Source organism: Ambystoma mexicanum, chromosome 13 (assembly GCF_040938575.1).
Source record: "Ambystoma mexicanum isolate Mex_15411 chromosome 13, UKY_AmexF1_1, whole genome shotgun sequence".
Taxonomy (NCBI): domain Eukaryota; kingdom Metazoa; phylum Chordata; class Amphibia; order Caudata; family Ambystomatidae; genus Ambystoma; species Ambystoma mexicanum.
Window position 1 is genome coordinate 397162619 of NC_090938.1, and position 27747 is coordinate 397190365.

Below are 27747 nucleotides of genomic sequence, written 5' to 3' on the forward strand. Positions count from 1 at the left end.
ACGGCAACCAAAAACCATACAAGCCGGCATTCTTGGAAAATCTGTATTAAAGTACACATAATTACAAAAAAATTCTACTGAATGGATGAGATTGATGGAATTATATCAAAGTTTTCTATGCAGTGTTTGTTTTGGTCAAAGAAGCAAAACCTGTGCAGCGTAGTCGAATATACACTGGGATAACTTTCGTTCAGAACTGATTGATGCGACGGAAGCCGTAACATGTTACTCGTCCTTTAATGTACTTTCATGCATCAAAAGGAAACATGCTTATAGACATGGTCTGAGAAAGATGCAATTCTATTACAATTGGCACTGATGAAATTTGCTATATAGAACAGAACACTTTAAACAGTAGACAATGGTAAAGTCATTGAGATGAATGAACATTACACTAATAGGTACATTCGTTCGAAATAGATAGCATTTTTGAGACAGAAAGAGATGATTATGTGACCTACCCTTACCTTGACTAACAGACAATTAGATTCAGGAAGCAGGGTAGTTAGTAGCAGGAGAACAGGTAGCACGATCACGAGTTGACTTCCAGTGCCCACAGATGTTCTCAGGATAAATATCAAGGGGTTTATAAAGAATTGAAAGAGTGGGTGTGTATGTGAATGAGTGACATGTTTCTGTCGTGGTCTGCTTCAGGGGAGCCTGCCTGGAGACACTGGGCCTGGCTAGGCCATGTGAACAATGGCCCCTGTGCGGAAGATACCTTTGAGGTGTACATGGTGTTTGACACCTTGGCCGTTCCCACCCTGCCAGCCCCTTGTGGGAGCGCACAGCCACAGGTGCGAACTACCATTGATACTGGAGGGGGAGATGGAGGGGCAAGAGGCATACAGAAAAGGGCTGGGGCACTGCTGAATGGAGACACACTTATGTGGATTGCAGTGGCGCGGTCTGCTTCAGGGGAGCCTGGTGGAGACACTGGCTCTGACTAGGCCATGTGAACAATGGCCCCTGCGCTGAAGATACCTTTGAAGTGTTCAGCACCTTGGCCGTTCCCACCCCGCCAGCCCTACCAGGACAAGTGAGCGTGTCCTTGATTCACAGAAAAATTGAAACAACTATTCATAAAAGTTGATTTGTAATTTATTTTGTTGCTGATGTTAATGGCACAAATGTACTACAAATTGTATACTTCGGGTTGCAGCACTGTGTGGGAAAATCCCCTGTACTGACCGCTGTCACTGGGGAATGTGGCTCGATTGGCACCAACGATACAGGCGGGTAGTACTTGACAAACGCGGTATCCAAGCCTACCATGAAGCCACCATGTAAACGAGCGATAGGCCGCCAGCCTGTACCACCTGTGGAAGAGAAACATACAAACTGTATTTAAATGAACATGATAAGTGTACAAACCTTAGTTGAAAATGCAATCTTGTATCCTATGGCATAGTTGCCAGTACAAATATTACTTCATGGATCAATAAACTTGGGCTTTAAAGTGTAGACACATTACAAAAGTGAACACCCATGCAAATCATAACGTTTGGGGCACAGAGAAATATTGTTTCTTGGTTGTACATGAAAGACACATAAGATGACCACTATGATTTCCCCAAATCGCCAGAGATGTATTGAATTGCCAGACTACATGCTTTTGGCAGTGATAGATCAAAGTTACGACAATATAGGAGACAAACAAGAAATTTTAGTGGCCTAAGTGACATCACATCTAGAGTACACTTACTCGTTACTTGGATTGCGAGGGCGAACTGTTGCGAAGTTCGTGCATAAGCACCATCATAATCTTCAACATGGTCCTTGCGAGGCAGGCTGCCCTGAAGTCATGCAGCTCAGTAACGCATAGTGGCGGTGTCTCGTCTTCCGATATGTAGGCCAAGCATCCGGAGTTTTCTCTGCAGCAGCAGTTCTCCTTGGTTGGCATGACCTTGCACCGATTGCAGGTACGCCAGGTGGAAACGTCTTCAATGCGACTAGGCTCAGGCTCATGATCCGGTGATTCATCCTCCCAACTGTCGTCCGATGCCCCATCGTTTCCGCATCTTTCTCTTTCAACTAATTCCGCCTCGGAATACTCTGGCTCGTACTAGTAGGGCTGTATTGTTGCCATTTTACAACAAAATTTAAATCGATAGTAATGCTAGTACTAGTATCTGTTTGCACAGGCTACGAGCAACGAAGATAGCCGAACAGAGCAGAAACAAGTCACAGGATATACGAAAAAAGACAGTGAAACGATTGAAAAAGCAACTCTGATGTTGTCTGATGAGAAGCGGTCTGTTTATACTTATTGAGGAAAGAGGCGTCCTGCCATTTCCATGGATACATGTCATTAGCTGGCGCACAGAGAATGTTGACATGAGACGTGCATTTGCATTGTGAAATGGGCTGTACGCATCTAGTGATGTCAGATTCAGGGGCGGGGGATATGATTTAGTGCCACCAGGGCAGTTCACCTTGGGGCGATGCAGCAACAGATCAGATTAGCACAAGATGGCCGCGCCCCGCTGCTTGATTTTGCATGTGTAAAAGTGCGGAAAACGAAAGTTAGATGCATAGGATTTTTTTTTACAATCGATCAACGTATGCTTATAACGACTTGCCCGATCAATCGGGACAATAACATTTTTGAGTGCACTATTCCTTTAAGGTTATGACCTCCTCCTTAACCTCCTTGACTCCCAGCATCTCTTGTTCACTCTCACCCCTCTCCTTGACCCACTCAGCTCTCACCACCTCTTCTTGCTCTCTAGGACTTCTCCTCCTCCATGCTCATCTGCCTCTCCAGCCTCTGTGTCTTCCACCGCTCTTCAGTCTCCAGCTTTCTCCAAGCACGATTCTCCTTCTGCAACCCACATCACATGGCTGAAGCTGTGGTTTTTACAGTGTGCTTCATTCTCCCCTGAAAGGGTCTTTCTAAGCATATGCGTGTGTCTGATAATTTAGTCAGGGCTCTGATTGGCTGGCCGCTCTGTGACAGCTTTGGTTGCTTTAGGGTCATTGGATTGGGCCAAGTGAATATTTGCGCCACCCGCCATTGTGGATCTTACTTCCTCCCTCCTGATTCTCATGGTTGTTGTCTGGGCCATGTTGAACCCTCCAGCATTCCCAGTGTGTGGTCTGGGAATGGCTGGGATTGGCCTAGGTAGGCTTAAGGGATATTCTCCTTCTCCAGGCTAGTGGGGAATGCACCCTATTGTGTCCCCGGCACAAGGATGTCCCCCATGCAAGTAGTGACGAACCTGCCATGCTCTATCCGCAGTCCTGCGTGCTCCGCAAGCTGTTTAAAAAATGTTGTTTGATATGTCAGGTGGGTTTATAATATCGTCTATATGCTCGATACCTCCTGCAATTGCAGGGGGCCTTCCCCGTAAAGGGAAATCTTTTCTTTTCCCTTACATTAATTTGGGACTGTCTAGAAAGAGCTTCAGGCTCTGTTAGCTGTGCAGGGGGTGACCCCACTCTAATTTATAGGGTCTTGCCATGAGTTAGGAAGGGAGAGAATTGTCAAGGGTTTATTGTCAGCACTGGTCAGTGGCTTGGCTATGGCCTTCCTTGAATGAATGGTCTCAGGGCTGATACTGTAATTGTCTCATGCCATCTAGGGGTAACCAAGCTGAGGTGACTACGTGATCATACCCATAACACCTCAGGTACAAACATCCTCTGTTCAGCACCAGACATGGGACTTCATCATACTATGTTGATGTACATTTTTCTCTGTAAAGTGCTCTGCTGCTTTCTGGGGCCTGACCCATTCTCTAAAGAAATCATGAATGCATAATTAAAATAAGGTCAGAGTTATACGTGCCTGCTCCCAACGCTTAGCTCACCACATTCTTTCTGATTAACAGGCTTAATATATAAATCAGCGATCCGCACACTTTAAAGTTTAAAACATGACAGCCACCATCCGATACTTTAATTCAAGATTACATCGATGGGCAGACGCTCAAGAATGGATAGTGTGCAGGCGCGAGTTTGGAACGCACAAATGTAATTACCAGGATATGTCCGTATTATCTACAGCGAGAAGCGCGAGCAACCTACAGGGTAGTACATGACCGTGTGCACGTATATCTTTTTGACCAGTGAGTCGTACACGGTGAAATTGGGAAAATGTTAGTCACCTTCCGATACCCTAATTCAACATTTCTGTGATGGACGGATGTCGAAGCACGGACAATGCGCATGCGCGAACGTGGAACGCACATACTTAAACTCCTGTATATGCTAGGCTTGAACCAAGGTCACCCCGGAAGTGATCGGCTAAGGAAGACATCAGAGGATTTATCGCTCTGATATAAGTGGAACTCGGATCCCTAAACGAACGGTGAGAATAACGGGGGGTTAGTTCACTGTTAGAGTTTCGAGATGGGACTTTACACGTTTGGTTTACTGTGCTATGGGGCTTAGATAAGTAAGGAAACGGTTTTAGTTTAACAAATACACACTGGCCGTCTGTTAGATGCCCGTAACGGTAAAAGCCTATCCCTGACTTATTAGGGAATACGTCGGATTTTAACGTTCACTGCTTCCCATTTAGAGACCCCTTTGGTCGGTGATAAAAACCCGGGAATTGAGTCTGGGGAACGATAGCACCGGAAGAGACTTGACCTCTGCTCCCGAGACAGCCACGTTTCCTCCATCCTCACGGGAAGAGAAAGGAGAGAATACAAAGAACGTAGGTTATAGACCACATTAGATCGACATTGACTAGTTCCTTTAATTTATTCAATGGCCCTGCGACATAGGTAGATGCTTAACTGGATTTTCTAATTATCCCCCCAGTGATCCACGGTTCCCCGCGAGGGTTGAACCCAAGCTCCACAAGAACACATGGGGAAGGAAGCCTGAATCAACATAAAGTGATGGCATGCAAATAGTACCTAAGATAAAAGAACACTAATTGACATGCTAAGCCAAAAAGAGGCTAGCCATTTGAACAGCAGAGTCAACTTGTGAAAATATCACTAATGGACCTTTGCTTGGGTTTCTTCGGAAATCTTTCCTTGACTTTCTCTGATTGACAGTGATCTTTACTCGAACATGTCTGGAGACGGTTTCCAGGACTCTTCGCTCTAACGACACACAGCTTAGAAACCCTGCCTTTACGATCAAGTCGTTACCCACTGTATTGACGGTGAGTGTTTTGACATTGATACCTTTCTGCCTGCATGTGAGCTTATAAAACAATGTTGACAACACGGAGGTCAGGTATTTCCTCAACCAAGCGTGATACCTAGATATAGAGGTCACTGCACATGATGCAGGAAGATGATGCCTTTTGTAGCTAGGATGTGATTGGATTCTTGTGTTGAGATTACTGTTATTAACGAACAGTTGTCACGAAATGAAGTCGCACATACAGGTTATTGATTATCCTTTTTGTATTGCTCCTTGATAGGTGAAGATTACCTTCTGGGTCAATTGACCAACATGGGGAACTATACCCCATGGAGTCAGAATAAGACTGCAACTCCAACAAGAACGCTACAAAGGAATTTTTCTTGATTGAACTTTCGCTTTGTTTTTTTGTTATGTTGAGTTATACTGTAATATGTATACTGTAATGCTTGTCCTATTAACCCTGCACACAAGCCCCTGAAGAATTTCCGGGTATTCAACACGAGACAATTTGTACGGAAAGAAACATGTCAGGCACTTTTTATTGTTGTGGAAGAAAATTTTGAAATTGAATGAAGGTAGAATGAATGGAATGTGATTGAGTGAGTTGTGAGTAATGAGGTATGGCCTAGTGCAATTAGAAGCACAGCACAAGACACTTTAACGGTTAAGTATCCTAACCAACATACTTACCGTTTTAAGGGGGACAACACATGCAGAGACAATAACACACGAGTTTTCCTCAAATTTTTCTGTTAGAAGACCACACAGGTATTTAAACATTGTGAGTTTTAACTTTTTGTATGTATTTGACAAATAAAATATGTATATATTTTTTGATAATTCGGCTGTCACGCAAATGTTCTTTGTAGGACTATTAGTGAAAATAGCTAATTAATGGAATCCACCTAGACAAGGTAGCAGTTTCAAACCACAAGCTCTGTGTTTCAATTTATCAAGGGTTAATCCCTTTAGTTTAAGGGTCCGCTTGTGGTTGTGTTCCCTTAATCTCTCTCTGTTCTTAATATATAAATGTACATGTAATTTCAAAAACAAAACGTAGGTTAACTCAATAAGCACAGTTCTTGAACTTAGCTGCCTGTTAGGTATATTTTCTGGAGGAGTTGCACCTAATGTTGGGTTGTTTTATCATTGTGGTAAATGGTGGTATCTTATTGTGGTATATTATTATTGTAGTGATGAATTGGTGGATTTCCTTTTTATAGTTGTAAAACTCTCCCCAGAATATGGTCTAACACTTGTCTTTTTTATTCCCGGGTCTCTAACAAATAACAGATACTGGACTTACTACACTTAATGTGGGGCGGTACTTCTACCCATCAGCATCTTATCTACGATGCTGATGTATGCTCTAGCAGCTAAGGTGTAAAACATATCACGTTATCAACAGGTAATTGTATACACACACATCATACACTCCTAAACTCACTTATTAGGAAAACCAAAAACCTATTTCAGATTTTACCACCTGTGGTAAAATGAATTACCACCTATGGTAACATAAGGCTAGTCCCTGTGAACTCTGTCTCTGTGCTAATGAGTGCAGTCATGGAAAGAAAATCACTTGTTTTGAATTTCTAATTTTAAATACTAATGGTATTTAAATTGGTTCAGATAAAATACATTATGCGATACAAGCCATGAGTACATAAAACTGTGAAGTGATATTTTACATGGAAATGTTCGCACACATTAAAAGGCTCCACTGAGCACCATCTTACCAAATGACCTAGTACACAATGAAACTGGCAGGCAATGCAGTTTGAGAGTGAAACAAGAAATCATAACAGCAATGCAACTTCCTTCATGGACTTTGGAAATCGTGTTCGCTTTACACATTAATAAACATTACACATGAAAACAATGTGCTAACCATATCTGACTCCTGGCCAAACATTCTGCAGCATATCCTCACTTATGACTCATATTACCTGCAAGCTGTGAATTTCTTTGTTTGATCGGACTGGAATATCCCTCTGTTTATCCGCCCATAGCACATAGATAAGAACAGCTGCGACCTCACTCTGCCTGCACGTCTCAGCTTCATCATTCAGAAAGGTTTCTGCCTGTCTCCCAGGAAGTTTCCGAACATCTGAACTTTCACACCCATCCACAGTTCCACTTATAATCTTCCCTGTCATTCAATAGAAATCCTTCCCTTCGCCCTGATCATCCCACTGAACGCCACATGGTATTATTGTTGGACCTCAATAAGATACATTTCTCTTCTTTTGACTTCCTGACTTAACAATGGTGCCTCACAGAGGGCACATTCCATCTTTGCAGCTCATGCTATGGTGCATGTTTAAAACTCTCATTGAATGAAACCACACAGCTCATAACTTGCACACCTAAACCCCATTGCAGAAGAGCATTTTCCAAAACCGTTTTCAAGTTATTTCATCTGGACCAATTTGCCCTAATTTGTTAATGACATGTTACAGGTTACTGGGAAGGGTTAGACTTTTAGTTTACATTAGCATTTAGACATAGTGCAAGCCAGTCAAATGAAATATTACAAACCACCTTTAAACATATGCTCTCTGTTCCTGAATGTGTGCATTTCCCATTTGGTGTGCGCACGGGCTGCATTTGCCACTTATGATGTTTGTATTTCTATGTTTCTGTGCAAAGACCACACAAAGCAGTACATGCACATGAACCCCTGTAACTCACAGCCCTCAACTCCTACATATTCCCTCCTTTTTCTTTTTACTGCTGGGATGCACTGGACATCAGTGCAGGAAAAACATCAATTGCTTTAAAATGTATGTGTTGCTCCCAATTCAATTTTCCCCTTCCCCATTGGCATCCAAACCAGGCACAACATTTTCATCTTAATGGTGAGCACAATGCGTGGCCAGATCTACCGATGAGTCCAGCAGAGCACTGGAGGCATGGAAAGAACTTACTAGGCATATGTTTCTCCCCTCCGACGACAAGCCCCCCTGAGCCAACGGCCTGGAACGAACATATCTGCAAGCCAGGCAGGGAGACCCGATGAGAGCTAATAAGAGACACTACGGGCCCCTGGGAAGCATCCCCCCCCAAACCCCACGAGCAACCTGATCGCCCTCTTCCACACACCCATCCTCCCTGGGACGAGAGAAGCTGAAATACGTTAACATAGTAAGGAGACAGTATTGTACTTGAACACGAATAAGGCACACCATGGAAATATGTAACCGATGTTATTGAAAATGCCAATAAACAAATTTTAAAATAAAATGGTGAGCACAATTAACCATATCAAAATAAGTATCATTGGAACTGCCAAAATCACTAAACCTCTTTCAACCCATGTCCCCCAATTGAACCTTCCTGCCTCTATCAACCCTAGACTGCTCACATTAATATTATCTTTATTCAGATTCATTCTAATTGTATGTACATTTTTATGCTTCTGCTTCATCAGGAACTCCACATCTGGCTCAATGACAAACTTTTTTCTGAAACAAATCGATATTTTCTACCTTCCCCTCGCACAAATCGCCATCAGCATCAAACCGGGTCAGCCCACCCACTGATACCACTGTATCCTTTGGGACAGACATGTAAAATGCATTATGCAGCAACTGTTTCACAATAAAAGATCCATGGTTAAGGTGAGTAAATGTATAATTAGTCATTGAGGTACTTTTCCTTAATTAACTTAACACGGGCCAGTTCATCAATCTCAGTATTACTAATGACCACTTCACACCCCCCAGACACTCCAGGATCTGACTTCAGCCCACAAATAGCATCTGCTGCATCAGGAATAAATGACTTGCCCGGACATATATAATTTAGCTCTTTGAATTTCCCACAAGTATCCAATTTCAGAAATAGATATACATCAGGTTCCACAGATTGAAACGCTATCATTTCCGTAGTCCTAATCTTTACATACTGATCACCCTGCCAAAAACCTACACCATGTACTAACTTAGTTTGATGAATCAACTCTGGAGCAATGACTGGGATGCATGACAAGAAACCTATTTCCATCCTCCCCATATTTACATATAATGGTGCACTTCCCCGGTCTGACTCTATCATTTGAGGTAAACCAAATCTTGAAAAAACATGATTCACAAGTAATGTGGCCGCCATTTGCGCACTGCAATCCGGAGCTGGAAAGCACTCCACCCATTTAGACATTAAACAAGTTACCGTTAACATATACAGATTTCCCCTTGCTGATCTTTTTACAGGCCCAAAATAGTCAATTTGCAAATCAGACCATCGGAGGGTCAAACCCCTTTTTCATTAACGGTGCTCTATCAGTAGGTGAAGCAGGTTGAAATTGTGCACATACTAGACACTCTCTGGTGTATAGTTCAACATCTTGGGGCATGTGTGACCAATAAGCATAATCTTTTAAAATCTCCAATGTTTTCTGTGAACCCCTGTGTCCTGCAGTTATAGCATCTTGGACATGATGTAACATCAATCTCCGAAATGATAAGGGCACTACCCATTGTATTTGACCTGTCACAGATTCTCTAATCATTTTAACCTAATTATCTTTTAGTTTTTTAGCAACACCCTCAATTCCTCTTTCCCTTTACAATCTTCTTCAGTCAGAGGATTTTGCTCTGCATCTAACAGATGATTATAGAAAATGCCTAAAATAAGATCTTCCTTTTGCATTTGACCAGGTCTTGATCTGGAGTATCAAAACTCCATTGCACCACAGGCTGCTCCACTGCTTTTGGAGTTTTGGAACGTGTTATTGCATCTAACTGTATTTAACCATGCAGGTGTTCAATAGGAAACAACTCTCCCATCACATTTCCAATTTTAGCTAACTGATCTGCCTTGTCATTGCCCTCTTTGTCCTCACCCGACGTCTTCAAATGGCAACAGATTTTTCTCCAATGTATTACCAAATCATTTTCTGACACAAGTTTGTCTATGGCTTGAATCATCTTGCCCTGTTTAAGTGATTTATTTGTTATAGATGAGTGTCATGATCTCTGCTTCCAAAAGGTCAGGGTTTTCCCAACTCCCTTGGAAGCAGATCCATAACCCAGGTTCCGAGTGCCAACCAGTCCCAATTGGGACCTTTTGGACCCAGTCCTGGCGCCAGTGGCACCAGGCTCATAAATATGCCCAGTCCCAGCGCTGGAAGCGCCAGGCTCATAATGCTTGGGTGGACTTACCTTCAGCAGACCATGCTGCTTACTTGCCTGCCAGTTGAGCCTCTGATCCTCTTCTGTTTGGAACTACTTTTCCTGTTGGGTGGGGCTGGAGCCACTCCCTAGATTCAGAACACTGGAACTCTTCTGGAAGGCAGGAACTCTTTTCTTACTTAGGCGTGGCTGTGGAAGGAGACACCTAAGCACTACAGGAGGCTATTTAAACCACACCCGGTGGATGAATCTTGCTTTGCGTTATTCTGCAACCTCTGCAGCAGAACGCTCATCGTGTCTTCTGCATCCGGTCCTGGGCCTAAGGAAAAAGGCTTACCATCCTGAATCCAGTCTTCAGCAACACCTATAAAGACAAGAAAGAACAGGTTAGCATTCCGGCATCTGAAAGGCAAAGGCTTACCATCCTGAATCCAGTCTTCAGCAACACCTATAAAGGCAAGAAAGAACAGGTTAGCATTCCGGCATCTGAAAGGCAAAGGCTTACCATCCTGAATCCAGTCTTCAGCAACACCTATAAAGACAAGAAAGAACAGGTTAGCATTCCAGCATCTGAAAGGCAAAGGCTTACCTACTCTTCGTGCGCTCCGGAGGTCTTCACACTGCATTCCGGCATCTGAAAGACAAAAGTTTACCAACTCTTCGCACGCTCCGGAGGCCTTCGGCGCTGCATCCCGCATCTGAAAGACAAAACAAGGTGCGTTTAAAGACATTGGGGAACTTTAATACTCACGTGCCATTACTCCTTTCCACATCTAATCCAGTGGGTATTCCGGCACCCTGCAGCCGCTCCGAACTCGTACCTGCAAAATAAAAGACAGTTAGAGCGCATAGTGAAGCAGGCAACAAGCGCTTACTTACGTGCTTCCAGGCGCTTCTATTCATCACACGGGCTCCATCTTCAACTCGCTTCAGCCCGTCATCCGCCATCGCCGGAACCCTGCAAAACAAGAGACATCATTACTAAAGACTTTAAAGACATTTGAATGACTCGAAACTTACCGTTCGTGCAGTAAACAACGGACAGCAGTCCTCTGAAGTCAAGAGGCCTGCGCTACCTATCCAGTGAAGAAACTGGTTACAGCACCCTGCCCCGAGGCAGATGGAGAGCTCGGCATTCACTTACCTAAGGTGAGAGCGTTAACCTTTGGGGGTCTACAGGAGAGGAGAAGAGGAAAGAGATAGGGACACCCCAATAACCCCAGTTCATTAACCCCATATTTTCTATCTGCAGACATCTTACTCTACACGTCAGGCATACAGTGCACAGAGGTCCAGCCCAAAGAGCCAACCGGGTGCTACACATCACCTTTGAAGATACGGTAGTCGCCCAGTCAAGACCGGCGCCTCTGCGAGAATCAGGTGAGCGTTACAGTGAGCATGCCTTTTAACTTTCAGCCAGGTAAATATTCTACAAAACTATTTCTTGCATAATCGGAATCAGTTACTAACACTATCTCTTTGAGTTTGTCCTTTTGGAGTGTCGGAAGCGGCTGTTGTTTCCTTTCCTGTTTCTTGACAGTGCGGCTTGACACACACTACACGTTAGACGTCACTTGGGCCTTTCCTCTAAGCTTTTTGGTGCTGGATACTGGCTCGGCAGCTTGGCGCGGCAGGATCAGGCTCCGTTCCCATTCTCGATCCTGATTTCCCGACTCCCGACACACTTTCCGGCACCTGCGACATCCGTGAGGGGCACCAGTGACAAGTGTCGGTGTGACGGTGTGGAGCGGAGCGGTGCCGCCTGTCTGAAGTCTGCCTTGTGCCTTTAGGTAAGCAGAATTCGAAAAGTAACGAGAGCAGAAGTGTGTGCGTGCCTGCCTGTTTGTTTAGCGAATTACGTGGTTTAGATACAGTGCAGTACACTGTACACACGTAGCTCATAAAGCACAGCTTGGCACACCTAGGCAAACTTACTTAGAGGAAGCGTTTTAGAACAGCGACTGCTGGGGGGGTGAGAACTACAGGTCTTCTGACCTTTGACTCACCAGCTTCGCGGCCATTTCACGGCCCGCTGCTCTCTGCCTCATAAAAAATTTCTAAAAATAAAAAACTTCACGTGTTTTACGTGCCTCACCTCAAACTCACCTTTGGATGAATGAGCATTATTCTCGTTGACTTTTTCCTCTCGTCAGCGGTCTGAGGAGTGGTTGTGGCTGTGGTTGACAAGTTATTGAAAAGTTTTTTAACAAGGGCCCCTAGACTTACACACGTTCTGGTCACGCATGGAGGACGACTTGGATCTTGTCACTGCCATGGTCGAATCCTTCTCTGAGGATAACCTCACTGTGTTGGGGGAGGGTCGGGGGTGCACTACCGCTAACGCCACTGCCAATATAGAGGTTGTAGGTAGCACGGCCCAAACCTCTCAACCCCCCCCCCCCTTCTCAAGTGGCCACCAGTTTGGAATGCACTTGACCCCTACAGTGCTAATAAACAAGAAAACACTGAGCCACGAAAACGCCCTCCAAAAGGAAGGGAGCACACACGTGAAAGAAACATCAGAGGCAGCAATGGAGCTACCAATCGACATTGATTTGACAGTACCTCTATGCGAGGAAAAGAGCGATACTGGGCATGAACCAATGGCAGATAACTCCAGACACAATATGGGGGAGGCTAAAACACCAGCAAGCCTCAACATTAGTAAGAGCAACCCTACATTTTCCCTAGTTGAAGGAGCGACAGAAAATCACATAGCAGGAGAGGCTGCCAAACCACGTTACGACATCCAGGAAGATCACTGGGGAGCAATATTAACCCCCTCATATACATTTGGCACAAACGCGAAATACCAACTACAAAACCACTTGGCCCAAGATACCCTGTTACTGCTTGGAGACCCCGGGGAATCACGCCTATCCTGCTGAAAGGGAACCAGCGCATCCACTATTACAGGAAAGATGATGAACAAGGATGGGACTGGGGCCATGCTAAAAGCACCTTGAATACCAAGGACAATGGTTCAATGCCCATAGAAAGAGGTGGAAAGGGCAGAGAACCCTTGTCCTCCCTGGCTCCCGGGACTAAAAGCAGTTCACCAGAAACACTCCTTTCAGCCGTTCTGGACAAAGAATCAGACTCAAGGTTCCAGCTTCCTACTGGATGTTCTGGTGGCCTGCCTGCTCCTGCTACGAAGCTGAAGTAACGAGTGATTTTGGACCCTAGTGCAAAACAAAGTGCCTTAGTAGGCGCAAAAATGGCAAAAACACAGAGGTCAACACTTTACTTGCAGGAACTGTTTTTGTTGGTATTGAGCAAACGACAAAGGACTGATTTGGACAGAGAAACACCTCATACCTTCGACGAGGACTTAGTGATGGACTTAATAGCTTCTCAGGTTGAGCAAAGTAAAGACGAATCGAACAGCCAACGTGCAATTGACCTCCAATTAATAGCAGCCTTTTCTCTAACAAGGGCTCCTTTTATGAAGCTGATTGAAACCTAAAACGACCAGTTAAGAGACCAAACTACACTGATTGCAATGTTGCACAGTAAAATGATCTTTGTAGAGGGATTTATTACGGCCATCCAAACCAAAATGGGCAAAAATGAGGAACAAACTACTAACATCTTGAAGAGTATCCTGGAACCCGTAATCCGAGACAAAGAGAGAAGAAGATTAGAAAGATTCTTTTCACTTAAACATCCACAAGACCAGTCGGGAGGAGAGTCCTTGATCACGGATGGCCTCAATAAGAATTGGCTTTGGGAAGGAGCAACTGAGACCTCTAACATTTATGCAACTGTGTCAACATTTACAGATCTTATGTTCCCTGTAACTATAGTTATTGCAGACACAGAGGCTAAAGGAACAAGTCAAACTTTAGTTCAATCCAGTCAACCTATGCCGGAAGAGATTCAAAACACTGTGTTGGTATCGACGATGGAAAAAAACAAAAAATCAATAAATGAACCCCAGTCGCCCCCGAAGATATTCAACATCTTTGACAAATTGGGTGAGGGCGATAAAGGGTTAGTCAAAAAGGCGGAATCCCCACAGTCGAAGAGACTAGCTTTCCGGAAAAAACTCGAGCAAGCAAAAAAAGCATTGACTAAAATGACATCGGTTAAGACGCAGCCAGCTACATCACAAATTGATGTGAGGAAAACGGGGGGAATGGCAGTGCCTCTTAAGAAGGGGACAAAATTAGACGCAAGTACTGCTATCTGAAACATTCAGAGACCCGAAACTCCAGAGATGTTTGTTAGAGGGTCAAAGAAGCACACTGCAAACGAAAAGTGTAATAGAGATCTCAGATATGGACGGCCAAAAAACTAACACATTTACCTAATGTTCAAGGGCAGCATGATGACAGCAATGCAGACTTACTAAACTTGTCTACTTACTCTGATGATTCAGAGTGAATATGCTCAAATGGGGCGGACACTCAGCCAGAGAACGGAGAACCTGACTCTAAATTCTATGATGAGGAGGATGGAGAACAGGCTGAGGAACTGGAAGAGGAATTGAAGCAAAGCAATAAACAAGGGCCCACCATGAAGAAGACTCTAAAGGTCAGATTCTCAAAAGACTGTAGAATCATTGAAACAGCTAACTTGCTAGGTCAAAAATTCTCAAGTGTTAGTGGTCAGTCAAACGAGAATCAAGACAAAACGATAACAGATGACCCTGACCCAGAGCTATTGGCAATAGAAGAGTACAAAATCTGGAATCAGAACAGATACGGCAACCGGAAAAGGAAGGAGGCGCCGCAAAGACCGACTGAAAGATCTGTCAGACAAGAAAAAGACAGTATGAGAATAACTAGGGTGGTCGACACTAGTGATAACAGGTTTCCCCCGTGTCCTAGGATGGTTGAGAACTGTGAGAACAGGTCTCCCTCTTGTTTTTTGTTAGAAAGGGTCTTAAACATCAAAGACAACTTGACCCTCAACAGAACCAACATTATGAGACTCATTGAGTCAATTGAGGAATTCAAGAAAATACAATCGATGGACATCCTGTTAATCAAATTTCCAGAAGAAAAGCGCCTAGACAGAGTTCTGATCTACATATCGGATCGCAGAACTAAAGACATCTTCATTAAAGAAGGCCATAGACTTCTTACCATGGGCTTCTGGTTAAAAGAAAGAGAAACATTGTCTCCCACATCAATCTCTAATTCTGAAGAGGATCGATACCGTCCTACTAAATTGGCCTACCTGGAGCCTACAAGCCTGAGAGGCAGGGAGGCTTGTCCTGAAGAACTACCAAGCAAAAAGCAAGCAACAGGAGACAGACAAGCTCCACGTTGGGTAGGACCAGAAGATCTGGGAAGCGAACTGCCATCGTCTAAACAGCCCAGAGCGACATGCCTGGGTAGCTCAAGAGAAGATTGGAGCTGGCTAGCGGGCACACTGGCCAGGAAGTCATAATGCCAAAAGCCCTCAGAAACCGCCCTCTTCCAGACTTTGACCATCTGCTCCTGGAACACCAGGGGATTCATGCACTTATTTGGGGAAGGGGAACTCGTAATCAAGAAATATGATATACTGTGCCTCCAGGAGACTTGGCTGAAACAGGGACCATCTCTGGAAGGATTTGAAGTATTCCTGAACCCCGCTGTCAAAGGGAACTTTGGGTGACCCATGGCAGGATTGATTACAGCATGTAAAAAGAACAAATGGTTGGACCAAGCTTTGCGCACAGAACCCTACGCCACTGATTCAGTTTGTGTTGCTGTCAAAATATTATAGTCAACACACTCGCCACCTCCTGATATGTAACATATATTGGAACCCCGCATCACCATTTGCAGTCAATCTCCAAGAAACAGTTATGAACTACATTGTTGAAGCTAGATCCATCTATAACATTGACGTCTTGGTATGTGGGGATTTGAACATGGAATGTTTTGACTCTAGGAATGAATTGATAATTAATCCACGAAGAGCTGCCACTTCGAAGATACTAAGGGGTCTAAATTGGAGAGAAGATCTACAAAAAAGAAACATAAACTTGATGAATGGTAACATAAGGGGTGACATTCCACCAAAAGCAACTTGGAAAAGAAGTGCTCACACTAAGATCCTAGACTACATTTTCGCGTCAGAGACTATCTGGCCAGATGAGTCACTTAGATGTGATAACATGTAACAACAGTGAACACAATCTATTGGAGATGGTGGGAAGCCATGTCGAAGATACGGCTGGGCAGCCTTCAAATTCACTTAATACTACCAACATTGAGGTCACACCGGGCCTTAACAGGCTAAGAATATCTTCTAAGGACCTCAGTAAACTAACTACGTCCTTGTTTAATGGCAAAAGCAGGGATGCTTCTGGCAACATTATACATCAAATCCATTATCCACTAGCCCTGAAAATCTTTCAGGCCAAAGTCGGAAAAGGTTTAAAAAGTGTGTTTACAAGGAAACACGTCTTTAACAAGGACATTCATGAAAAGAAAAAGTCCATTAAAAAACTAACTATGCAACTCAAAAAAGGTGTGCTCCCTGACGTAAGACAAAAGCTGAGAAAAGTGAAACAATCACTCAAAAACTGGCTGAAAATAAACCAACATCGACTATTGCAGACAGACAGGGAGAGAATGTTGGGCCTGATGGCCAATAAGAACACAGTCGAGATCTGGAAGCTGTTGAACTCCACAACAGCTCCACAAGATGCGATCCTTGAAAACTGAATATCATCGTAAACGTGGGAAAAACCCTTTGCAGGCTTGTTCTCTAATAAGGTGGCGGAAGGACACGAAAAGGTTACACTCTCCAACCTACCCTGGACTTTCGAATTCGACAGGGAGGAAATACTCACCCTAATAAAAAATGCAAGTGCATCAAGGGCGGCGGGCCCTGATGGCCTAATAAACGCTATCCTGAAGCAACATCCGGAGCACTGGGCCGACTTCATGCTGTCCCTGTTCCAGGAAATCAAACTAACAAAGAAAATACCCACTTCTTGGACCAAGTCAATCGCGGTCCCGATCTACAAAAAGGGCGACAGGTCTGACCCTGCCAACTACAGACCAATCGTCCTTTTGGACATGGTAGGGAAGCTGTTCTCAGCAATACTCTTGAAACGTTTGAACACGTGGTCCAAACAATCAAACCACCAAGACCGATGGCAATCTGGCTTCAAAAAAGGGACGGGAACTGCCCTAAATCTGTTCCTGATAAATTTGTTGAAATGCAGGGCAAAAGCAACTAAGCAAAATAAGACCTACATTGCTTCTATAGACTTGGCCCATGCATTCGTCTCAATAAACAGGAATACTTTATGGGGAAAACTGTCAAAATGGGGCTGTCCAATCGACCTGAGGGAAGCCCTGGAACTCCTGCATTCTGGAACAACACTAAGAATATGCTTGGATAGAGCAGGAACTCTGTTGAGTGAAATTGGAACATCAGCACGGATAAAACAGGGCTGCAGATTGGCACCGGCTATATTTAATCTCTACATATCTGACATCGAGGAGGCTTTTGAAGATGTGAGGTGTTTCTGCCCAAGGATTGCAGGCATTCCAGTAGGAAGATTACTCTACGCTGACGACCTCCTAATTATGGACCAAACTGAAGTGGGCCTGCAGAGACAGCTGAATGCTTTGTCTAAATACGTGTGTGATAACTCACTAACCATCAATCCTAAGAAATCCAAAATTATGCTTATAGGAGAAACAAACAGAACCCACAGGATGAAAAGAAGTTGGAGTCTCCAAGGGGTTAAAATACCCGAGGTTACATCTATGCAGTACTTGGGGCTAACAGTGAACACTAGCATGGTAGACTCAGACTGGGCAGTGGCCGTGAAGTCCAAAGCTAAGAATCTAGCAACCCAGGCTAGAATAATCAACCGCAAGTATGGCAAATTTACCTTACTACCCATCATTAATTTCTACAAATTGAAGGTGACTCCCATTTTGACGTATGGCTCTGAAACGCAGCTACAACTTGCAGGCTCCGTTTGGAAGCAGGTTGAGGGAGTATTTTGGCGATGAGTTCTGAATATGTCAAGCTCCCTACCGGTAGAAGTGATCAGGAGACAAATGGGAATGGTGTCACTGTACACCATTATGGTCTGGAGATCACCGTTTTTTTTTTTAATCAAAAAATGTTTTATTACATTTTCCACACATACATAAACATTACACAACACTCTGCATTTCAGGGGAAGGAAGAAACAGACGGTAAACCATAAGAGGGGGTCAAAACAAAATTGGGAAGGGGCCTCTGCCCCTTGGACCATCTAGTCTTTGATGAGGGAACACAGGACACAGTCCCCGTGCACCAGGCCTGCCAGTCCATGGGCACCTTGCTCTTAACGCTCCCATTGCCAGTGACGCTGCTTCGGGGGCTTAGCCATCGTCTTCCCATCTCTGCCAGATTTTGCTCACTTTCTGCGGGCATCCCCTTGCTGCGTATACCCTTCGCTCCATTGTCACACAGATGTCCACGTCCGTGATCCATTGATCATAACTAGGTGTTCTTTCCGATCCCCACAGCTGCACGCAATGTTCCTTCTCAGTATCGCTGTAGCGGTTCACCAGAGCAGTTTCTCATACCGGGTCAGGTCACAGTCATCGGAGATCCCTAACATGACTTGCTTTGGTCCCCTTTGTATTGGCTTGCCCAAGACTCTGGACAGTTTGTCACAGCATTTCTGCCATAGTCGCTGTATTTCATCGCATTCCCATATGATGTGGAAGAAGTTTCCTTCCTCGCGCCTGCATCGCGGGTCCGAGACTCTGCCCCACCGGAAGAGTGCCACCCTCGGATAGTAAATACGATGTAGGATCTTGAGTTGGACCAGTTGGAGCCTCGATGAAATGGTCGCCTCACAAGGGTACATCAAGGCTTCCATCCAGTCTTCTGATTGTAGAGGACCAAGGTCTCGCTCCCATCTGGCCCTCAAGCTGACGAGCTCGGTTGTAGCAAAGGATGTGATTACATTATACATGGTTGAAGTGACTTTTCTTTTCATTTGGTCCTGGACTATGTTACGCTCCAGCGGCGTACATTCTAGCGTGTCGCTGATGATCTGTTGATGGGCATGCAGTGCGTGTTTCAGTTGCGTATAATGGTATCCTTCCGAGAATGGGAGGGCGAATTCCAAATGCAGTGTTTCAAAGGGGACCAATTTCTCCTCTTTTATTACGTCTCCTACTTTGGTGATGTCACGTTGGGCCCAGGCGGGCCATTTCGGCAGCTTCTGTAACTCTGGGAGAAGCCTGTTGTTCCACAATGGTTGGGGCAGCGTCAGTTTCGATTCCCAGCCTACATGCCGGTGTGCTTCCGCCCAGATTCGTGTGATGTGCGTTTCCATGGTAGGAGCTGATGTGCGGCCCATGCCGCAGTATAGAAGTTCCAGGGGTGTTATGTTGCTGTCGGTGTTAAACCTTCTGATATGCGGCAGGTTCTTTTCCCCATGGAGCATGTCATTCACCACCGCCATCTGGCTGGCCCAGTAGTAAGTTTGCAGCCTGGGCAGCCCAATCCCCCCCACCCAGACAGATCTCTGAAGGGTGGAAAGCGATCCGCGGGGGCCCTCCACTCCAAAGCAGTTTCCGGAGGATACGGTCTATTTTGAGGAATTCCTGGTGCGGGATATGTAGCGGTGCATTTTGCAGAACATACAAGAACTTGGGAAGGGCGATCATTTTGGATAGGGCAGCTCTGCCCGTCGGTGGCAGGGAGCTCCAGTGGCGAGTGTCCTCAGCGAATCTTGCCACGACTGGTTGTAGATTCAGAGCTGTGTAGTCTGTAAGGTGCTTTGTGATTTTCACCCCTAGGTATGTGAACTGATCAGTAACAATTTGGTAGGGGCAGTCTATGGGGCAAGTGGCAGCTGCGCTTCCTATGGGAAATAGGATGGAGTTTGACCAGTTCATGCGTAGGCCAGTGAAGGCTCTGTATCTTGTCAGCATTTGGGTAACATTTTGGCAGGAGTTGCATGGGTCTTTCAAGTAGGTAAGCAAGTCATCTGCGTAGAGGGACACTCTATCCTCCCATGATTCTGACCACCGGAAGCCCTCCCATAGTGGGGTATTTCTTAAAAGGATGGCCAGTGGTTCGGTGGCAAGTGCAAAAATCATGGCCGACAGGGGACAACCTTGCCTCGTTCCTCTGCCCAATCGGAAGGGGTATGATTGCCAGCCGTTGACCTTAGTTCTGGCTATTGGACATTCGTATAGTAGTTGCACCCAGCCGATAAAGTTTGCGCCAAAACCCATGTGCCTCATTATGTCCCAGATGGCCTCCCATCTCACTGAATCAAAAGCTTTTTCAAAGTCTATTGCCAACAAAGCCAGCGGACCCTGTATGCTGCCGGCTTTTTCCAGTGCTGAGTGCAGCCTGTAGAGATTCATGTGTGTCGATCTCTCGGGCATGAAGCCGCATTGGTCAGGATGGACCAGGGAGGGGGATGACTTGTTGTAGCCGGTTTGCCAGGATCTTTGCAAGTATTTTGGTTTCGCTGTTTATAAGGGAAATGGGCCTGTAAGAGCTGCAGTGTTCAGGGGGTTTGTCCAGTTTGGGTAGTATATTATTGTGGCTTCCCTAAGATCTGGGGAAAGGGTGCCCTGTTTTGGCATTCATTGAATTTGAAACCGCGTTGATTCTGTGTCAAGGCATCTCTTGTTTAATAAGTTATCAGGAAGCTCTTGCCCTAAACATCTGCAACATTGGATACGTGAATTCCATATTAACACCTCCATACAAACATGATTGTCCATGGATGGTAGGCTAATGCTGTTTCGACACCTATAAAGGTTTGAAGCAAGGATGCCTTTTGGCGTCCTCTTTATTTAACTACTTTATAGCAGACATAGCAGCTAATTTTGCTGACACGATTCTCTTGCATGTTGGAACATTTGCAGTAGGTGTGGAGCAATCACGTTGGTTCCCACTTTCTGCCACAGCTCAATCGGGAAGCCGTTTGGACCTGGGGACTTGCCAGCTTGGAGGCCGGACATGGCATTCGACACCTCGTCCTCCGTTATGTCTCTTTCCAACAATTCTTGTTGTGTTATGCTCAAGGTGGGGAAGTTAATTTCCTCCTTGATTGAGGTATTTGCAGGGGTGTTAGGTGACTTATACAGTTCAGCATAGTCCTGATCTGTCACAAGTGGGGTTGTGCCCTCTGTCTGTAGCTGCTGGACATGGCTGCTTCCCTGCTCCTTGCGTTCTAGCCATGCTAGCATTTTCCCGGCTTTATCGGCCGTTTCATAAACTCTTGCAAGCATTGTCGAGTGTGCATGACTGGCATTATCCAGTGCTGTGTTCTGGAGCTGCTTTTGTGCCAATAGCAGGGCCCGGTTTGTGTCGGGCGTGTTCTGGATTATGTGCGCTACCTCTGCTTGTTTCACCTGTTGTTCCGCGTCGTGTACCTTGAGTAGGTATTGTTGAATCCCAGTGATTTGACCGAATGAAAAAGTATCGAGGCTGAAATATCCGAAAACAAAGTGCTCGAATGACCAAAAGTTCGAACACTTTGTTTTCGGACTTTTCAGCCCCGATAATTTGTTAAAACACACATTCTCTCACACACACACACACACACACACACACACAACACACCCACAACACTCCCCCCAGCATACCCTCACCCACACCACCAACATAAAGAAACCCCAATTACCTTCACCTTCACGCTGGTTCCTGCAGCGCCAGTTCCCTTTTACTTCTGTGATTGGGAACTGGCGCTGCAGGGTCCTTTTCTTTTCTTTTTTTTTTAAACGGGGGGGGGGGGTGTCCCCCGCAGCCCCCGTTTTTTTTTGTTTTTGTTAATTTTTTCTTTTTTCACGGACGGCTGCAGGGGTGTCCCCCGCAGCCCCCGCTCACTATACCATAAAGTATAGTGAGCGGGGCAATGTGGGGGACACCCCCGCAGCCCCTGTTTTTTTTTTTTTATGCTACCACCAGAGGATCGAATTTTGGTGTTCGATCTTTTGGTGGTAGCATTTTTAGAACTTTTGGTCGTTTCGACCTTTTTTTTCTCGGTCATTTCGACCTAAACCGGTATTGTTTCCTTTGTGCGGTCGTCCATGAGATGAGTTCCCCCCTCAGTACTGCCTTGTAGGCCTCCCATAGTGACACTGGGTCTGATGTGGACTCTGTGTTCAGCTCAAAGTCTGTCTGCGTTGTCTCTTGGAGCCTGACCACCAGGTCTGGATTGCCCAGGTAGTAATTATTCAGGCGCCAGCTTGGCGGGGGAGTAGGCCTGGATGTTGTGATTTGCATCACCAGTGGGGAGTGGTCGGAGATGCCTCTGGGGAGTAGGCATGCTTCATGGGCCCTGTGTAGGTCAGTTGCTGGGAGAAAGAAGTAGTCCAATCTGGAGAGCGAGGCGTGTGTCCCCGAGTGGAAGGAGTATTCCCTGATATTAGGGTGGAGTTCTCTCCATACGTCACACAGGCCCATGGCGTTCGTGAACGTTGCAAGTTTGGTAGGCACGCTGGGGTTTCTATTTCGAAGGTGTGAGCGATCCCGGGATATGTCCATGACTTCGTTGAAGTCCCCTCCTATTATCATGATGTTAGAAGTGTCTGCGGTAATCAGGGGGGAAATGTCGGCGAGTAGCGGTGACAACAAAGTGGGCGGTGCGTAAATCGCTAGTAGTGTGACAGAGTGCTCTCAGAGTGTACCAGCCACGTATACGTATCTTCCTCCAGTGTCCTGGGTTACGGTGTTCAGGTGGAAAGGGAGATTCTTGTGTATCAGTACCATGACCCCCCTTGAGCCCATTGTGAAGCCTGCGTGGACTGCAAGTCTATAATTTGTGCGTCTGAATAGGGAGCATTCTGTGCCTGCAAGGTGTGTTTCGGACAGGAAAGTGACGTCCGGTGCGTGCCTGTTCAGGTATTGCCCCACCAATCGCCGTTCGATTGCATTGGCGAGGCCATTGACGTTCCAGGTCAGACATTTCAGTGTTTTGGTTGTGTTTGTATTTCGTGATGCCATATCTATCCGTGGCTAGTGGAGTGTGTGCTGCTGATGACAACGCCAGGTACCCGGCAACCGCGCGCCTCCGTGTTATAACCCTCTTATGTGTTATGTGCTAGACTGGTCCTTCCCCTAACTAAACTCAACAAACCCAATCCCACCCTCCCTATACTTCTCCCATCTAGAAGCATCGGTCGCCCGAACTTTAACACTACCGGCTGTCAACTGGACAGCTCACATAAGACAATCGCAGCCAAAGGCTCAGGTGGTCCCCCTACAAACTATGACTGGGGGGGACACACCTTTAGTGCTTAACTTGAAACTCACTAGCCGAGGGGGGGAGCCCTACAAAGCGCGTGTGCGAGACGTTCCCGCAACCGCCACATTCAAGTGTGCGTTACCTTAAGATGGGTATTGCGGTATGTCGCATAAGGTGCCATGTTACAGTTCAAGCTCACTTGTTGAGTACCGGGGCACTGGATAGAGATTTAGGTGTGGGTCAGCCAGCTATGTCTTCCGGTGGGTCTTGTGCTGGAGGCTGACGGGGCTCGCGCTGTTGGGCAGGCGGGGGCATGCGGTTCCTTCCCCCTCTGCTGCGCAAAGACGACCAGTCGCCCTCTATATGCTGCTCAGCCCAGTGCCATGCTTCCTTGGGGTCATTTAAAGTGGTTCCCTTGTGGTAGATCTTTAATTGCGCAGGGAAGAGCAGCCCATACTTCACTCCCATTGATTGTAGTTGCTTCTTGAGGTGGTCAAAGGATTGTCTTGCTCTCTGCACTTCCCTAGTGTAGTCAGGGAAAAAGGCAATCCTGGAACCATTGAAGGTAATCGTGCCCTTGGCGCGTGCATGCGTCTCGGTCCCTGAAGTTTAGAAAGTTTGCAATTACTGTGCGCAGGGGAGCCCCAGGCATTGGTCTGCCAGTGGGCACTCTATGCGCTCGCTCTATAGAGAAGAACTTGAATGAGTCCGGATCGAACAGGTCAGCGAGCAGCTGCTCCAAAAACAGTTCCATGCAGGCGCCTTCTGCTTTCTCCGGGATACCAAGTATTCGCACATTATTGCATCTAGATCTCCCCTCTCCATCTTCAATACTATCCTCCGGCACCTTGAGTTTGGACACTCTGGAGTTGTTGTCTCATGTTGTGAATCCCATCTTCTGTGTTCGAGATGCGTTGTTTGGCCTCTCCCGTGCGTGCCGTTAGCTTTTGGAGGTCATGTGTGAGGAGGGACACGTCCATGCTTATTCCGTCCATTTTCTGCTCCATGGACGTGCGGAATTCCGCTATGGCAGTCATTATGTCTTTGAGGGAGATCGTATTGTCTGTCTCCACTTCCTCTGAGGACAACAAGTGGAGGTCCGGAGCTTGTGGAGGAGGAATTGTATATTGGTCCATGCTGCTTTGCGTGGGCAGTCTTCTAGATCTGTCTTTCCCCATGTTTCTTACTGCGCCTGGTGGGACTGGATTTTGCGCGGAAATCGCGTGTAGCAACCGGACTGCGGACTGAGCTGTTGCCTCTGAGTAGCGTACTGGCCTGCTCCGGCGTCGGGACTGGTCATGGACTGCCCGCCCAAAACAGCCCCAGTGAGTTCCACCACTTCGGTCCTGGGGGCCACGCACTGTTGCTGTCTGCGGGGTGGAGGAGCGTGTAATGGCTGCCTCACAGCCTGGCGAGCCCGCTTCGCGCCTTTACTTCCTTCCCCCGGCAGAGTGTTGGCCAATGCAAGTGGTGGGGCCGCGGGACTGCTACTCACACCTGCTCTCCAGTGCCGCTCGCCTGTTACTGAGATGTAGCTTCTTCTCAGGGTGCCCTCGCACTTGCCACAGGGGATGCGGTTGTTGGTCTTGTGTAGTGCAGCTCTCCCGTAATCCTCGATGCAGGCCTCAGGGCCCCGTGCTCTTGGCTGTGAGTGTGCTGCTGTGCTTAGGGCCCTTGCTGTGGGTGGCCTCCCGCAGTCCGGTGCTGCCCCAGCCCGGTTACCCCCCACGAGCAGGGGAGCGTTGGTGGTGCGGCGCACTATTCTTGGGGGTGCCTTCTGTGTCCTTTGCGCTGGTGTGCTTGCTGCTGTGCTTTCGGACTCTGCCCCGGCCAGCCCCCAGCACCTCTATTTCCGCTTCGTCGCTGGCCCTCCTGGCCTGTGGTTGAGCGAGTGCAGCCAGCCGCTCGCGTTCACTCATCCGCCGGCCTGCTCACTACGACGGCAGGCTCGCACCCCCCTTCCACCGGCGTGGGTCGCGTATCAAGGCTGCCTCTGCTCGGGGTGTCTTCCCCAGCGGAGGTGCACAGGATTGTAGTTCTTCCGACAGGCTGGTCAGTGTTGCATAGAAGTCGGAGTTTCGGCAGCCCTCGAAGTCGACAGCGGCAAGCCGAGCCCCCCTGCCGTACCGCTCTACTTCTCAGGCACTGTCATGATGCCTACCCCCGGAGCACCAGGACAGGCCCAGCACCCCCGGGAGCAGGCATCATGCCCTCGGGTAAAAGCCCAGCGGCCCCTAATAGGTGCTCTTTGGACTTTGTCCTGGCGCCTTTACGGCAGGCTCATGTTGGACATCAGTCCTGGCGCCATAGGCGCCAGGCTCATAAAAAAGGGTGTTTGGTGCACTTACCTGACGCAGACCATGCTGCATGAAGCCTCAAGCCAAATGAGGCTTAGGAGGGACTATTTTATCAAAGGAACTATTTTACTTGGATGGGGACCGTGGAAGAATACTTACCTGGAACTTCTTCCAAGGCTATTTAAACCACGCCCGGACTGCCACACGTGCTTCGCGTTGCTCTGCATCTAGCAGCTGAACGCTCACCGTGCCTGTTCCTGCATCTTGCCTCCAGCCACGCCCGCCTCGATCTTGGGATACCTGAAGGGAAGGAAGGGAAGAGAAAAGGTGAAAACCAAGAACTTAATCTAACTTCCTACCTGTGTCCGGAACCATCACGCCAGCGATCCTGAAGATAGACATTCTTTAAAAGCATCGCGCTACTTTTTGCAGCGCCGCGCATCACTCACCTGCCTCGTGGGCTCTTCACCATCCACCGCGACCTTCTGGGCATTCCGCCACATCTCTGCACCTGCAGGGGAGAAGAAGAGACAAAAGGTGAGCAGGAGGAACAAATGAGGAAAGCCTGATTTTCCGTCACAAGACTTACTTGGCCATATTTGACGGAACCACTCCTCATTTCGGGTCGGCGCCACTTCTTGGCCTGGTACCGCACCCCGGCCCCTAAGGGGAAAAAAGAAAGACATTACTAGAGGGATTCAAGAAATTTAAAGGGATCATTTTATCACAAACTCACCTGAGTTTATCTCCAGCAATATCCCTCGAAGCATCACTTCCACTCTGCACCTGAAAATAAGGACAGATCACAGGTTAAGAAAAGCAAAACAAAGAGAAGACTCTACTCTGGAACTTTTTAAACTGCATACTTACGTCATTTCGCCTTCCGAAACCAGTGAAGTAACTGGTCAAAAACGCGCCCCTGCACCAGAAGCAGGATGGAGAGCTCATCCATTCAAACATTAAGGTGAGCCTTGATTGAGGATTTCGGAGGTGGTCACAGAAGAGCAAAGGGGAGGTGGGAAGCAATCACAATACTCTGCAGACAGTTAATCCCCTTTCTCCACCTACAGAAAGATTGTTCTACGGGCCAGACAAGCCAGATTTGGGGGTCCAGTTCAGTCGGTGTTTCGAATCCTGCGCATCACGCTTGAAGAGGTCACAGCAATCCAGACCTGGTCAGCGCCTCCGTGGGAGCCAGGTGAGCGTTACAGGCACAGAGTTAGCGCTCACCCCCGGCGGCCCTCTTGAAGTCGGGCCAGTTGGCGCCTGCTCGGATTTCTTCTCGCCCGTAGCTCTGTGATACAGCCGCGGTTTCAGCTGCTTTCCGGCTCACGTTAGCCCCGGGGGGTCCGACACCCGTCCGGAGTGTTTGTGCCTCTATAGCATGCAGGAATCAGGCAATTTAGTCAGGATGTGTTTGGTGGTCGCGGGAGCCGGAGAGACTCGCGTCTTTCCTATCGCACTGCTGGCCACGCCCCCCGATCACTGTCAATGTTGAGGAAATGTTTACAACCACCAGGTGAAGGAGGGTACGACGTCCTACAAAAAGCTATTGCCTTAAACAGTCAGAAGTCTCTAACTAAATGGAGATCTACATGTGTGGAGATACTAAATAGTCTAGCACTGAGCGAAGAGCTTCTACTGAAAAACCCCGACCATGTCAAGAAGAAACTTTACGATCAGGACTGGATAGACACAGGTGAACGGATTCGGAGCATGAAAAGTGGTGGAGGGATAACGAAAGACGCTAGGAAACGAGGCCAAGTTCCAAGATACTTGACAAAGTTTCCCTCTCCCACTCGCAGACAAGACTTCATGAGGTTCCGCTTTAACCTGTTCCCCACAAAAGAAGTTCTCGAGAGACGCAAAGTAGCCTCAATGAGAAATTACACGTGTCGGCTTTGCAAGGGTACGCTTGAATCCCTAGAGCATTTAACAACTGAATGCGAGTCACTGAAGGACCTAAGAACAACATACTTGGGACACTTGTTTCAGAATTCAACAACCTCCTCTCCCAACACACTTTGGGTCA

The 27747-nt window shown here is 46.8% G+C and overlaps 1 protein-coding gene across 6 annotated transcripts in view; it reads left to right on the forward strand.

Annotated features, from left to right (window-relative positions):
* TSSK4 (testis specific serine kinase 4) overlaps window positions 1–27747 on the forward strand; it is a 2423787-nt gene that overhangs the window by 535545 nt on the left and 1860495 nt on the right. Inside the window, exon 6 of one of the 6 annotated variants that reach the window (XR_011282999.1) lies at window positions 5387–5845. The exons of the other annotated variants lie outside the window; for them this stretch is intronic. The gene's annotated coding sequence lies outside the window, so the exon portion shown is untranslated. Of the gene's footprint in view, window positions 1–5386; window positions 5846–27747 lie in introns of those variants that run through there. 6 annotated transcript variants of the gene reach the window in all.